At 38.8% G+C, this 15,179-nt stretch overlaps 1 protein-coding gene across 1 annotated transcript in view; it reads left to right on the plus strand.

Annotated features, from left to right (window-relative positions):
• The first annotated feature begins 1,210 nt into the window (after window positions 1–1,210).
• Window positions 1,211–15,179, plus strand: part of LOC130070234 (NACHT, LRR and PYD domains-containing protein 12-like) — a 48,135-nt gene continuing 34,166 nt past the window's right edge. Inside the window, exon 1 of the mRNA XM_056234556.1 lies at window positions 1,211–1,354. The gene's annotated coding sequence lies outside the window, so the exon portion shown is untranslated. The remainder of the gene's footprint in view (window positions 1,355–15,179) is intronic.

The following is a 15,179-nucleotide window of genomic DNA, read 5'->3' on the forward strand; positions in this document are numbered from 1 at the left end:
GCACATGTGTTGTTAGTGATGTGACAATAAATGGATTCAATTCAATTCAATTCAATACAGTTTATTTTTCTTCAGTAATGAAGCTTGGCTGTCCATCTAGTGAAAAATGTTGGTACTGCGCCCAAATAAAATCTCACTGAAAAATCTCATTTTTTGAGATATCAACCTAAAATTTGTAACACAACTTCTTCAGATTTTTGGCTTACATGTTCTTGCAGTTTTAGAGTAAAATATATTTTATAATATATATATATATATATATATTTTATATAAAATATAAATAATTATATTTTTACATTGTTCATTTTCATAATCTCAAACTTGTATAACTTTTTTTCACTTTCATAATTTCATAATACTTCACTTCAACAATAATCTGGCAAATGTCTTCTTTAAAACAAGACCAACCATAGGTCTATAAAGCATTCTTGAATTACAACCATTTAAGTTTGGATAGTGATTTTCATGTCTATGCGGAAAAAAGGGGAGTGACAGTTAAAGGGTTAAACGATATTATACTATAATATCTATATCTATAATATCTAAAATATAATTAATATATAAAAACTCTCCTACAGTCCAGTCACCATCAGTCGCGACTCGCACGTATTTTCATTTAAACGTCACTCACTGACGTTTTCCTAACCAGAAAAAAAAAACGATTGCCCTGCTCTGCCTCTGATTGGCTAGTACTCGTTGCCATCTGGGTCAGAGCCAGCCAATTAGAAGCAGGATGTGGGTGGAAAGAAACTCTACTGTCTCCTGTGTGTATGGGGAAATGGGAGGGACAGAGGGAACAGGCAAGACAAACTCCTACGTTTAAATAACATATAGAAAATATCTGATTGACAACGAGCTGGGAACAAGCCCAAATAAGCAACTACACTTTAGAAACAAGCCCCAAAAAAAACGCGACCCGCAACTATCAATATTTGTAAGCAACTTTACAGAAAAACAAGGCCAAAGTCGCCTATAATAAGCGGACTTGGCAACACTGCTGTCAAGCTGACACTGCTGTAACAGTGGATATCAATAATGAGGATCATAGATATGCAGATTCAACTGCTATATGTGCAAAACATGACTGCTTTCTGGAAGATCACAGCAACAACCTCGAACAACAGGAAAAAGCTTTAAAAGGCAATGCCACAAGTCCAGGCGTTTAAAGACAAGTCACAACTCCTTTTGAAAAACTGGTTCTATTAGTTCTGGTTTAACTGGTTCAAGTTATGAAGAAAACAACTCCACAGTCCTTCATGAAAATACACGTTTAAAGGAGTTTCAAAGTAACTTCTGCTCAAGACAGTTCAAGTTCAGTGGAGGAACAAGCAACACAACATCGTCATTATTCATGGTTAGTAAATAATACTTTATAAAATACTAATAGATATAGATTTAAAAGTGTCATGTATCCATTCACATTGATCTAGACTTAATAAACAGCATTGACACATTGTGTATACAGTTTTTTTATTGCTTAGCACTAACAGGGCTGCCAACTTTTGAGGTAAGCTTGGTGTGAGAATTATGGAGCTGTATTTATTGTTTGAATTTTGTAATACAATTGACTGAAAGCTGAGACTTTTTCATATCAAAGTAATCTGCTCTGCCTTGTCTGTCAAAATCAGTGTCATTGCTCTGTGATTTTTCACTGTGTGATAATATTGTGTAACGTGAGTAAGTGTGAGAACATTAGGCGCATTTCGATTAAAGATTTGCGCAAAACTTTTGTAATTTCTTCTAAATGTCGACAAAAAAAAACATTTTTTCCTCTCGTGATAATCCTTCCAAAAATCATGGCGATGATGTTGGTAGGTTTACGTATATCCCAGCCACTGCACTTGCCATTATTATTAATGGAAGAAGACGTATGTGTGTTATCCAAGCATTACTGGCAAGGAAAGACCCTTATACTTGGAGCGGCTGGTGTTTCTCTGTGTTTCTCCCTCGTTTTCTGCTTTGAGATCTTGATTCTGGCATTTCTTTGAGGTTTAGAATCCAGTATTCCTGTAATTCCTTTTGTCTTTTTATAATTTAATAAAGAACTCGGTCTCGTATTCTGTCCAAACACACCGCATCATCTACGCCAGGTGACTGTAAATGCCCAAAAACTGTTTCCATCGCAGTTTTGCTAAATATTTATTTTTCGAATTGCTTGAAAAACCACCTAATGCGAGTGTAAAAACTTTTTGAGTTGGCAGCCCTGGCACAAGTCTAGACCTGGAATTAAACTTTCTCCCCAAATCATAGAAGCGAACAACATGAGATCTCTCATGTATTATTATGTTAAGACATAGCAGATAAAAACAATTTACTGGAGAGGTGGTCTTCATTCATCAATACACAAAGGTTGGGCATTTATAGATATATGAATGCTAATAAAAATGTTATAGCCATGAACAAAGGCTTTTATTTTTTCTAAATTCCCGAGTGCCTTGGCCTTATATGATTTTTGCAATTTGAACTTTCCTGCAAAAAAAAAGGGCAGCGAGGTACTGACTTTTATACTCCATTTTGCATGTGATGACCGCTTTTGTCACGTGAATTCGGTAAAAAAAGGCTTTGTTAGGTCACAACTGTTTCCAAATGTTTTGAAATTTCAATGGTTCTGTGTTGGGGGCCGATCCCAGTAAACCAGTGTTTATGGTTATTACCTGATCTTGGATCAGTTTTATAGTTTTGTAGACATTTTAATGATTTTTGGTGATGGACAGCCCTGCCATTCAACAATCTAAACTATGTTTCCTGTACAACAACATTACTCGCTGCTTAACTATCACAGTATGACGCAGCATCGAAGAAAACAACTAGCTAATTCTAGTTAATGATAAACCTGCCAGACGACTCGTTTAGAGTTAGAGTAACAGTACTAGAGCATAGACTGCCTTAATGTTGAGACAACAAATGGCAAAAGTGTAAAAGCGAAAAATTTAAAACAGAGAATATGAGGTGGTAAAGAAATAGATTTTCACATTGACTTTTGGAAACTACAGGGTGAAACTTGTGCTAAATGCAATTTTGAACCATTTACAATATCAAATGCTTACAGATGTGTCTTTACTGTGGCTGATTATTCCTGGCACAACAAACTGCTGTTCACGAGCAGTGTATGTCACTACAGAAATGATTCTCATTAACATTATAGTTCATGGCATTTGACTGCATACAACAGTACTGATTATAGTTATCAGTTTGCTCTTAATGTGAAATCTGAAGGGAATAAGTGAATTCTTCCTGATGCCTTCAAGAGAAGAATGTAATGAGTAAGTCTTAGCCGGATGTGTGCATTTTCCAGATGTGACAAAACTCTTCTAACAATGAGAAATTGAAACACTCGCTGTTCTAATGACACACACTTTGTTTGTGGTAACAAAGCTTATCTATTCCTTTGTGAGGGATTTTAAGGATGTTATTTGGCTTCTATTACTGGCAATGTGAGTAATGTCAGAGGAGAGGATTATGTGAAACATCTTTTAATCATGACACAGATCGAGAATTTAACCCTCTGGGGTCTAAGGTGTTTTTGGGGTCCTTGAGATGTTTTGACATGCCCTGACATTTGTGCTTTTTTCAGTTGCTTATAAACATATTAATGGCACAGGTGTAATTACACTCTATTTAGCACAAACAGGGCTACCATAATATGTGAGCAACATGTACACTCACCGGCCACTTTATTAGGTACCCCATGCTAGTAACGGGTTGGACCCCCTTTTGCCTTCAGAACTGCCTCAATTCTTCGTGGCATAGATTCAACAAGGTGCTGGAAGCATTCCTCAGGGAGTTTGGTCCATATTGACATGATGGCATCACACAGTTGCCGCAGATTTGTCGGCTGCACATCCATGATGCGAATCTCCCGTTCCACCACATCCCAAAGATGCTCTATTGGATTGAGATCTGGTGACTGTGGAGGCCATTTTAGTACAGTGAACTCATTGTCATGTTCAAAAAAACCAATTTGAAATGATTCGAGCTTTGTGCCATGGTGCATTATCCTGCTGGAAGTAGCCAATAGAGGATGGGTACATGGTGGCTATAAAGGGATGGACATGGTCAGAAACAATGCTCAGGTAGGCCGTGGCATTTAAACGATGCCCAATTGGCACTAAGGGGCCTAAAGTGTGCCAAGAAAACATCCCCCACACCATTACACCACCACCACCAGCCTGCTCAGTGGTAACAAGGCATGATGGATCCATGTTCTCATTCTGTTTACGCCAAATTCTGACTCTACCATCTGAATGTCTCAACAGAAATCGAGACTCATCAGACCAGGCAACATTTTTCCAGTCTTCAACTGTCCAATTTTGGTGAGCTCTTGCAAATTGTAGCCTCTTTTTCCTATTTGTAGTGGAGATGAGTGGTACCCGGTGGGGTCTTCTGCTGTTGTAGCCCATCTGCCTCAAAGTTCGACGTACTGTGCGTTCAGAGATGCTCTTCTGCCCACCTTGGTTGTAACGGGTGGTTATTTGAGTCACTGTTGCCCTTCTATCAGCTCGAACCAGTCTGGCCATTCTCCTCTGACCTCTGGCATCAACAAGGCATTTCCGCCCACAGAACTGCTGCTCACTGGATGTTTTTTCTTTTTCGGACCATTCTCTGTAAACCCTAGAGATGGTTGTGCGTGAAAATCCCAGTAGATTAGCAGTTTCTGAAATACTCAGACCAGCCCTTCTGGCACCAACAATCATGCCACGTTCAAAGTCACTCAAATCACCTTTCTTCCCCATACTGATGCTCGGTTTGAACTGCAGGAGATTGTCTTGACCATGTCTACATGCCTAAATGCACTGAGTTGCCGCCATGTGATTGGCTGCTTAGAAATTAAGTGTTAACGAGCAGTTGGACAGGTGTACCTAATAAAGTGGCCGGTGAGTGTATGTACATGTTTGTAGTTTTGAGAGAATATTGTTTATGCATGGTTATTGAAAAAACTAAAAATGAAAGTTTCTGAAATAAGGCTTTATATTGATTATTATATTAATAATATTGATTATTTCTTCACAATACTTTTGAAATTTGTATCACAGAGCCTAGAATATTTGCTCCAAAACTATGTGAAAATCATCCTGACTACTCATTCAGATAAAACAATAAATTATTTTACATGTTTAATGACGTGTTTAGTGTGAGAACGCTTTATGCGAGGAGGCGTGATCTCTCATTAATATGTATGCATTTCACACCTGAGAAAGACAAAGACCCTCCCATAATGGCCCTATTAGGTGCTATCAGGCTCTATCATTACGAGGAGCCTTGCACAAAGAATGAGGAGATTTAAAAAAGAATGGCTTTTAGATTGTTTGGGTTTATTTACAACACAACATAATCCAAAGATACACAACAAAGGACAAAAAAGCACATTAGTAAACACACTGATCTAAAGACAGAGGCTTGAACAGTCACACAACTTTGTGCCATTCCTGAAACATAGTACATACCTGTCATTTCCAAGGTGTTTGATTTTTCATTTTACCATGTTAATGTACAGAGTCTCCTGTGAATGTTGAAGTCAGCAGGACTCATCCGTGGCATATCGTCCCTGTAAAAAAAACAAAAAAAACAAACATCTGTGAACATGCTAATATCAAGAGAAACTATAGGGCTGCACAACTTTGGGCATGCATTGTAGATTTTTCTGGTTAAAATTGTGATTTAATTATATATACATACACACACACACACACACACACACACACACACACACACACACACACACAGTGCTTAGAATGACTACCCTTCACAATATAGACATGGTTTTATTTCAGTTAGCCTAATAGCTGGTTTGATTTGCATTGAGAGATGATCTTATGGAAAGTACCCCATGATGATGAGGGGCGATTTTATTTACAAATAATAATAACAATAGCCTATAGCATGCGATCTATAAATCGTTAAAAAGAAACACTTGAGTACACTAGAGAAAAATATATGGATACGTTTACTTCAAATGTTTCCATTCGTTACAAACACAGTATTTAACAGTTAACATAGTTCCTAACATTATAATATTCACCATATTAGAGTAAACACTGATACTAGCCTAACATAAAGCTGTGTTTTATTATCAAACATAAAAACATCCTCGTGTCGTACATGACATGTCCTGCCTGTCTAGGCTATAGTTCATATTTCAACATGTTTCTGTCAACTGGAATGTTAAGTGTATGCAACAATAACACTAACTAATATATTCATAATACATTTCTTACCTTACATCTTTCTTGTCTTCAAATCGCGTTCTTCTTCTTCTGAGGTAAATCCAATGTCTTTGTGACCTAAAGAGTTGACGCATATGAGTTATTTTAAATGATTCCTCAGGCTAATATACAGCGCTTGACACTATCAATGCTCCGAGCGGGGCTGCCCTCTTGAAATACCGCCTATGTAAGTTTGGAGAAGGCGCAGCGCCTTTGGCCAGGTCATGTGACCTGGAGAATGCCTGGAGAACATATCGCTTTACGACCGTCACGTGACCACAGGCTCTAATATTCATAAATGTCAGTCATATGGCAGAGACGCTCTGCGTGAGTGGTATTTACGACAGTAATGTTAAATACAAGTACTCCACACCGACTCTAGGGGTCGCTGTTTGACAAAAACGGAATTCCTGCATAGTGTGCCTTTAAGTAAAAGTAAAAGTAGCTCATTTAAAATGTATTCAGAGTAAAAGTTACTGAGTTACTTATTTGACAGCAGGGGTGGGGTGGGGGACTCTCCTGTGCAGGTTTGCGGTATTAAACAATTATTAAATCTATGAACTGTATTAAATTATGGTTGTTATTATTATCATCAATTAAAATCACAGTTAAATAAATGAACAGTTTTTTTGGTTGGAAAAACTTGGAAACATTTGTTCAATAAAGCATGTCTAATCAACTAATTTCAATAATTGATTATGAATTAGATTAATAACTTATTTTTATCATTAATAACTTATTAAAATGTTTAAAAATAATTTAGTTACATGAATTTTTTTCTTTTTATGATTTAATACAAATATATTATCAAAAACGGTGGTAATCAAATAAAAGTTTAACCAACGATTTATCCTTTTATTTTTTGGCAAAGTGCTGCAAAGAAGATTTACTCAATTAAACCATGGACAAACAATATATATTCCTTAAATAATGTTTAAATAAATTGTATTATCATTATTGTTGTAAATATTATTATGAGAAGTACATTATTCTACTATAGGCCTACAATAGTATATATAGTACAATAGTATAGTATATATTTCTGTCATAATTTCTTCTAGTTAAACCAAACTTTTTTTTTGACGGGTTGTGAAGCCCTGTTTCAGAGTGTATTTGACAATGGTTTTTCTCAATTAAAATTCTCTCAGAGCAGCTCTGGAAATGTTCATGCATTCATGTCCTCGTATTGCTTGTGAGATGCTGAAAACCATAGAAATACATTATAAAATCATTATACAATCATACATTATCTATGCTGAAAACAGCATGAGCGCGTTGCGTACTTGAGTATGTAGTAAGTAGACGAAACAGCACAGCTCATTCACACAGAGACACGCAGAACAACTAGATGATGTATTTACATAGAAGTCTTTTGTGCTTTAATATTCACAGATCATGTCACTATTTGATTTATTGTACAGCTTTACTTTCGATTTATTCATCCATACAGAATGAAGTTCTGTATGGATGAATGCATTCTACCAGTTTGCGTGTTTTCCGTGACATCTGCATTATACTGTAAATTCCATTTTTTCTAAAGTATTCCCATACTTGCCAGGGCTTCACGTGTGTGTGTGTACGTACTCAGTAATGGATATTATTTCAAATGTAGCGAATTACAAAACTTCAAACAAAACATACTTAAGTAAATGTGAAATGAAAGATTTTAAAAACTACTTAAAAAAGTAGAAGTAGGCCTACACAAAAAAAATTATGAAAAGAAAATAGTTACAAACGCTTTACTCAGCGCACACTTTTTCTACTTTACAAAGTAAATTTGCTTTCAACAGCACAAACACAACTTCAGCTTGACTCACTGACCCCTTCTCTCCTAAAGGCTGAGGAGGTCTGGCTTAAATACCCTAAATTACACCAAAAAAAATCATACCTTGCGCTCATGTGTTTCTGTCACATATAACTTTCTCATCAGACTCTTGTACATTGGTTTGTTTTGTGAGACACTCGACTGTCGTAAGGCTGAACGTCAGACACACACCCTCAACTGACGCTGGTATACGGTACGACAGAGAAGACCTGTTCTGTTGAAGAGCATGTAGAAGGAAGAGTACGGCCTGATCACACAAGCTTTTCAGAGTATGTTTAGATCATGATCATGACAGTTTGCTTGCATTTCATCAGTCTATGTAATCCAGTGTTTTCATATATGATTATGAGGGGAATGAAGGATCTAAGAGTTTCCAACAGGGATTTTTACTGTATTTTTTTCACATAGCAGAAAAATAGACTTAAAATACTTTTATTAAAAACTTTTCATTTCTGGTCGTACAGACTTAAGAAATATGAAAAAATAAACTGTTAAATGTCTACTTTTCTGAAGCAACACATGGAGACGTGTAAACCATATACATCATATGATGTCTATGGTGTAAACGCCCACAAAAACTGCATACCTGTATTTACTTCCTGTTTTCGGTCGAAGTCCACAGTAGTCGATTGTCGAGTCGATTGTCTCCCCAATGATCGCGCGCGTGAACTCGACAATCGACTACTGTGGACTTCGACCGAAAACAGGAAATAAATACAGGTATGTGAGCTGGCTAAATTAACATCACTTTTATTCATATCTTTCACATCTACTGCAGTCAGATTCACTGTGTTCACGCTGAATAAAATCACTCACATGGCTGTGCACTTGTAATGACACATCTAGGTTGTTTAAAACTTGCCCCATTTAAGTCAACAGGGTGCAAATCTTAAAAAGAGGATAACACGGTGTAGGCAACACTGATTTTTGTCGTTGTTCTCTGTACTGACAGCACTCCAAATTTACAAAATGTTCAAATTGACCGGACCCTAGTTGCTAGTGTGTTTCTATGTGGTTGCTAGGGCATTCTTGGTGATTGCTATGCAGTTGCTAGGGTACTTGGGATGGTTGCTAGGGTGTTGCTATGCATATGTTAATAGGCCTCTTACAAAAAACTGACCCGATTGGTGAGGCCTCTTATTTTGCACTTGTAAAGGCCCTTGAAGCATGGTGCAAAGATAGTGAGCTAGAAATCAATGTGGCGAAGACAAACGAGCTACTTTTTTGCGAAAAAACAAGACATGACAGCAGAGCCCGTTTTAATTAATGGTCAAGTAGTTGAAACTGTGGGAGCTTTTAAGTATCTAGGCACGGTTCTTGATAACCATCTGAGTTTTACAGATAACACAGACTACATTTTTAAGAAATGCTCACAATGACTTAGTCTCCTTAGAAGATTGAACTGCCTAGGCGTCAGTGCTCAGATTATTGAGCTAGTGTACATCACACATTGAAAGTGTTTTAACTTTTCATCTCTCTGCTTGGTTTGGCCATTTAAACTGCTAACTTAAGAACAAGCTAAACAGGATAGTGTTAATGGCTAGTAAAATAGTTGGAAAACCCCAAAAACACCTGACCCAAATATACACTGACAGAATGAGGAAGAAAGCTGGGAAAATCACTGTAGATAGTACTCACCCTCTTTCTGGCCAGTTTGAGCTTCTGAAGTCTGGGAGGCGCTTTAGGGTGCCTCTGGCTGGGTAGGTTTAGGGGTATGTTTAGTGTAAGGGGATAGAATATACAGTTTGTACAGTATAAAAATCATTATGCCTATGGAGAGTCCCCACAAAGATAGCGGACCAGACATGTGTGAGTGAGTGAGTGAGTGAGAGAGAGAGAGAGTGTGAGAGAGAGAGTGTGTGTGAGTGAGAGAGAGTGTGTGTGAGTGAGTGAGAGAGAGTGAGAGAGAGAGAGAGTGTGAGAGAGAGAGTGAGTGAGTGAGAGAGAGTGAGAGAGAGAGAGAGAGAGAGAGAGAGTGTGAGAGAGAGAGTGAGTGAGTGAGTGAGTGAGTGAGTGAGAGAGACAGACAGAGAGAGTGTGAGTGAGAGTGTGTGTGTGTGAGTGAGTGAGTGAGTGAGTGAGTGAGAGTGTGTGAGAGACAGACAGAGAGAGTGTGAGTGAGTGAGAGAGACAGACATAGAGAGTGTGAGTGAGAGAGTGTGTGTGTGTGAGTGAGTGAGTGAGAGTGTGTGAGAGACAGACAGAGAGAGTGTGAGTGAGTGAGAGAGACAGACATAGAGAGTGTGAGTGAGAGAGTGAGTGAGTGAGAGAGACAGACAGAGAGAGTGTGAGTGAGAGAGTGTGTGTGTGTGAGTGAGTGAGTGAGAGTGTGTGAGAGACAGACAGAGAGAGTGTGAGTGAGTGAGAGAGACAGACATAGAGAGTGTGAGTGAGAGAGTGAGTGAGTGAGTGCGAGAGAGTGTGAGAGAGAGACTTTTAAAACCCTTTTAACGAGTTCGTTTGCCCATAAAATCTTTAAGATATTAGGTTAAACTTATTTGGCTTGCTGTCCGCTGGAGAGGGGCTCGATGAAGCAGCTTCAACTCGAGCTCTGATATACCCCCCAGTGGCTAAATGTAGGACCTGTTAATTAAAGGGCAAGGTACCTAAGATGAAGGTGGAGTTTGGGGAGGTGGAGGGATACTGGAACAGCTGATACTAGGGAGAGGTAAGCGGCTGCTTATATACTCTGTTTGTTGATTGAAAGATTGGATGGGCTCGCTCCTCCCTAACTTAAGTTTAGGAACTTCATTTAATTTAACCCATTTTCCAGGACATTACAGAGCTAATATACAAAACACACACATAATAATAAAAAAAAAATAAAAAAATAAAAATAAAAAAAAATGTATTGGTTATTTTACCAATTAAAAAAACAAATTTCCAAACTCACTAATTATCACTAAAGCATCTTTCACGCCCCACCTCATTGTAAAAAAAGGTACATTATCAATTTGTTTGTAATATGCAAATTCAATAGCAACCCTAAATTCTACCAATGATTTAAAAAGTACCAACAAATCAACATCTTGAGCAGCATTTTTACATTGATGTGTTTTCAGGATTGCTAACTTGGCTTGGCCCATTAAAAAATTGGCAAGCACACACTGTTCGCGCCATGACTGTTTATACTTGCAACCAAAAATAAAAAGGGTGTTTGTAAAAGAAAAACCCAATTTCATAATTAGTTTTTCCAAAAGTGCAAAAAGTGGAACCAGCCTTGAACACTCACAAAATAAATGAAAAACAGTATCGGAAGCCTTACAGAAAGGACATTCAGGTAAAACCACTTCATTAAATTTCGAAACAAAGTTGTTTGTAGCCAACACACTGTGAAGTATTCTCCACTCTAGATCTCCACACTTTTTGGGAATCGGAGGCTTGTACAACAGCCTCCATGAGGGATCCACATCTCTGGGCACTGATAGGTACATCCTCCATTTAGTGTCTACCCTTTCCTTCAACTGGCCAAAGTGTGCCGATTTAGCACAAACAAAATAAACCATTTTCTTCCCCATACTTTGGAAATCCAGAAGTTCAAACCCCTTTAACAAAAGAACCTTAGTGTTCTCTTCAATTTCCAAATTTTTAGGAACAACTTTTAATGCCGGAAAAGTCTTAGATAACAAGCCATTATTTAAAGCAGAATCTACAAATGCTGTGAAATCTGGGGGGAAACAGGCCTTAAAGCTCTTAACTACACTTTCCACTATTCTTACTGACCTCAACCCAACCTGGTCAGCCAGTGACTGAGCCGTTCGCCACTGACCTCTTGTTATATCAAGCAGATCTATAACTCTAGTTATTCCAGCATTCAGAAACATTTTAATTACAGAACCTGATAATGGAGGCTGTAGCTTAAAAAAGAGTTAAAAAACAAAGGTTCTGCACATCCATAATTTTCATCGCCCACTCTTGAAAATTTTAACAAACTCCATGATTGAAAAATTGATTCATAGAACTTGAAAAAAGAACCATACACATTTTTAACACAAGGCTTCTCAATTAAGAACAGCTCTTTGTCAAGATCTGTTCCTCCAAGTTCTTTAAGGATATACAAACAATAATCAATCCATGGCATACCATCAGAGCAGTACAGCAGTTTTTGCAATGTTTGTAGTCTCATTGCTGCAATTTTGGATTCAACATGTATAAGGCCTTGACCTCCCTCTGCAACGGGAAGATACAGCACTCCAGGAGGAAGCCAATGATGGCCATTCCAAAAGAAATCAACAAATGCCTTTTGAACCTTTAAAAGCAGTTCTTTAGGGGGATCTAACACTGTAACCTTATGCCACAGCATTGAAGCGGCCAGATTATTAATCACCAGGCATCTCCCTCTATATGAAAGCTGAGGGAGAATCCACTTCCACTTTTGGATTTTACCAATAACCCGGTCAACCACTCCTTCCCAGTTCTTCTCCATGTACTGATCAGTTCCAAAATACATGCCAAGAACTTTTAAACCATCTTGTGCCCATTTACAATGATTTGGTAAATTAGGAGGTCCTGAACTATGCCAATCTCCCATTAACAAAGAAGCACATTTTCCCCAATTTATACGTGCAGAGGTTGACTTAAAAAAGGCTCAATAGAAATAGCATAGAGTAGACCTGATAGAGGACACCCTTGTCTTATTCCTCTTGTCACTGAAAAAGGTCTAGTTAATGTTCCATTTACTCTTAACATGCTATAAATATCACTGTACATGAGCTTGATAAAAGACACAAAATGATGACCGAATCCAAAAGCCTCAAGAGTTTTAAATAAATAAGAGTGGTCCACTCTATCAAAGGCTTTTTCTTGGTCCAAAGAAAGTAGACCAATGTCCAAGTTATGCCTTTTTGCCACTGAAATGATATCTCTAACCAAAAAAAGATTGTCAAATATTGTTCGGTTAGGAATACAGTAAGACTGATCGTTGTGGATAACAGTTTCTATGCAGTTCTTCAATCTGTTGGTTAAGGCTTTCGAAAAGATTTTTAGATCAACGCACAGCAAGGAGACGGGGCGCCAGTTCTTTAAGCAACCAAGGTCTCCTTTTTTGGGGATCAAAGTTAGGGTGTACTCACACTAGGCACGGTTGCCATGAACCGGGCCCGAGTACGATTGTCCCCCCTCCCCACTCCCCCTCTGGCCTGCACTCACATAGGGTTTCAGCATTCGTGCCGGAGCACGCTTACGTCATTATGGTGCGTGCGACGGTTTCGGGATAAACAAGAAGAGCGGCGCTCTCTGAACACAATGAAGTCCCTCGCTCTGTTTTCTTTGTGGATAATTTTGTGTCGTTTGGTCCACGGTGGTCCACAGCCTGTTGTTAAACAGATGCGTCGCCTTAGTGGCGCGAAAATTTTCACGTAATCGTGCTGCTCGTATGAGGAGGTTTGCAAGGTACCAGCTGAAGTGCAGCAAGGACTTTGCAGCTTTGATTACGGACTGTGTTGGTTTTGGAGCGTCGCAAAACCATGACGCCACGCGTCCTGTTCCGTGCTCCAGCACGGTTAGCGCTCACACTGCATGCGAACCGCGCCCGAGTCCAACTGAACCGTGCTCTGGCCCACCTCTTCCAAGCGGGCCAGGGCCGGCTAATCGAGCCGCGCCCGGGCACGGTTCGGAGCACTCACACTAGTCAAACGAACCGCGCTTTGGTGGTCAAACGCACTCGGGCACGGTTCAAACTGGCTAGTGTGAGTACACCCTTAAAACCACTCTCCGACAGCTTAGAGGAAGGGTCTCTCTTTCAATGCTTTCCGCCAAAACATCGTACACATCCTGGCCAATGAAGTTCCAGAAAGCTTTATAAAACTCGGATGAAAGACCATCCAAACCAGGTGACTTTCCAGGATTCAACTCCTGGACAGCTCTCGAAAGTTCAGCCATTGTCAAAGGGCTCTCAAGATCCATCTTGTCCCTGTTTGATAATTGAGGCAAGTCACTCAGAAGAACATCAGCTTCTACTCCATTACATGGCTCTGAACGTTATAAATCTTCATAAAAGGAAATAGCAAAAGCATTCATTTCTGTTTGTGTTGTTAATATTCTTCTATCTGGAAGCTTCAGTTGATGAAGATGCTTATGCGCCCTTGGCTTTTTTTCAAGTCCAAAGAAAAAAGCAGTAGGAGAATCCATATTATTTAGGCGGGTGAACTTTGCCCTTACAAGGGCAGTTTTTCCTTGTTCTTCCGCCAAGCTGCGTAACAGAAATTTCTTTCGTTCAAAAGAGTCAGTGGAGATGGATCCTGTGGCACTGTGACTGCTTTCTCCAAGGATTTCTTGTTCAATGGCTTTCATTTTCTCCACTAGGGCACCCCTGGTATGTGCAGTAAACTGCTGACAGAATATTTTTATCTGCACCTTGCCGACATCCCACCATTGACTTAAGGATGGGAAATGTACTCTCTCCTCTCTCCAAGAATCCCAAAAGAGGTGAAAAGAGTGGACAAAGCAGTGATCCTGAAGTAAACTGTTATCAAAGTGCCAAAGTGATTTGTAGGATTTAGTGGTCTCAACAGAAATAGCCATACAAATATAATGATGGTCTGAGAGAAAAGTGGGCGAAATAGAATTCCTAAAAAACCTTCCCCTATTACATAATTCAGTATAAAAACGATCAAGTCTAGCTCCAGACATGTTATTTGAGTTGACTTTCATCCATGTGTACTGTTTAAGCCCAGGAAATGCATCTCTCCACAAATCGACAAAATTATAATAATCAATTACCCTTTTCAGAATCTTGGCTGAAGGAGGATGTGGTTCATTATGATTCCGATCCAATTTCTGATTTAAAGTGCAATTAAAATCACCTCCCAGTAAAACAATATTATTCTGGGGACAGTGCGATAATGCATCTGATAGTTTTTCAAAAAAAGTGATGCGCTCCCGGCCATCATTTGGAGCATACACATTAAACAGAGAAAAAACTGTGTCACCTAAAGTAACATCTACTCGCAATATTCTTCCTGGTATTATCTCAAAACTCTTTAAAATACCACCAACCCGGGGTGAAAACAAAAACGCTACCCCTGCACTCACGTTTGTGCCATGGCTCAGAAGAACATTACCCTTCCAATCACTACACCACTGTGACTGGTTCTGCAAATCTGTGTGCGTTTCCTGAAGTAAAATCACATCAGCCTTTTTAAGAATTAAAT

The sequence above is a fragment of the Rhinichthys klamathensis genome, unplaced genomic scaffold (genome assembly GCF_029890125.1).
Source record: "Rhinichthys klamathensis goyatoka isolate OS25496 unplaced genomic scaffold, OSU_Roscu_1.1 h1tg000018l_1, whole genome shotgun sequence".
Classification (NCBI taxonomy): Eukaryota; Metazoa; Chordata; class Actinopteri; order Cypriniformes; family Leuciscidae; genus Rhinichthys; species Rhinichthys klamathensis.